Source organism: Pyxicephalus adspersus, chromosome 3, assembly GCF_032062135.1.
Source record: "Pyxicephalus adspersus chromosome 3, UCB_Pads_2.0, whole genome shotgun sequence".
NCBI lineage: Eukaryota > Metazoa > Chordata > Amphibia > Anura > Pyxicephalidae > Pyxicephalus > Pyxicephalus adspersus.
This window is the reverse complement of record NC_092860.1, coordinates 23,704,634-23,705,901: the sequence shown is the minus strand read 5'-3', so window position 1 is coordinate 23,705,901 and position 1,268 is coordinate 23,704,634.

Genomic DNA, 1,268 nt, shown 5'->3' with positions numbered 1-1,268 from the left:
ACTACAGAGTTTGTCTTGGTCATTGAAGAGTTACAAGAGCTTGCAGAACAGCAAAAGATTTTTTCTGCAAGTCATGCAAACTGGCCCCTCTTCCCCATCAAGCCTCTGTCCTGCACATTAATGAGCAGGGAAGCCTGTTCTATCAAGGAGTTATCTGGATGACTTTACCTTTGGGACTACCTGTATTGCAATTCTCAGTACTGAATAGAGAAATGTTTATTACTTTTATGACTCTTGAAGTGAGGATAATTTTTAATGTCTTATTGTCAAGTTAAAAACTACAAATCTTAGCTCTTGATAGACCAGCTCCATAGAACCAGACAGCAAAACTTGTACTGAAAGTTTGGCGTATGCAGTATATGTTAAAGCAAACAAAGCATGATCAAATCATTATTATGGTGTGGTTGGACTGAGGGTCCACGTGTGTACAGATGCAGCTATAAAAATCCATAAACCTATCAGTCTGAGCATACTGATGGTGATGTGTATGATACAATCCTAATTTTCTGTACACTTTGAACACACAAATAATGCAACTTTTATGTCTTCTCTACCTATAGGATATTTTACGGGATGTAAAGCCAACATTTTATTTCAAAATACTGATTTTAAACCCAGGGCACAAAATGCAGACATTACTGCTAACATTTAAATCAGTAATCAATAGGAATTCTTTGAATAAATACATCCATGGTGTGTTATTTTTGTAATATTAAAAAATGGAAAAAAATTAAATCACATGGGTTCAGTTTGAATTTTTTTTTCTTCCTTTTAACAGGTTAAAGGTTTTTTATTTTTAAGTTGGTTACATGGTCACTTAAATTATCTAATAACATAATATAAACTGCAATGTTGTTGTCTATGAGTATATGGTAGTACATCATGTAAAATGTGTAACAATTTCACATATGCTCTCTGACAGCAAGAGTTTGTTACACACTTTACACAAGGACACAGCTCCATCTACTGGTGTGACCCAAGTATAAACAGAGATACTTTTTGCAAATGGCATTTTGAGGGGTGAAAACATCTTAATTTACACTAGAATAACTATTGTAAATATCTAAATATATATATTAATGTAGTGACCACTTTGTTAAACAATAATATGTTTATCAGGGTTGGAAACACAAAATGGTCCACTCAGACTTTTTACAAATAAGCATATAGTCCAGGGGTGTCCAAACTTTTTGCAAAGAGGGCCAGATTTGGTGAGGTGAAAATGTGCGGGGGCCGACCATTCAGCCTGACATTCTTTGAACCATTAT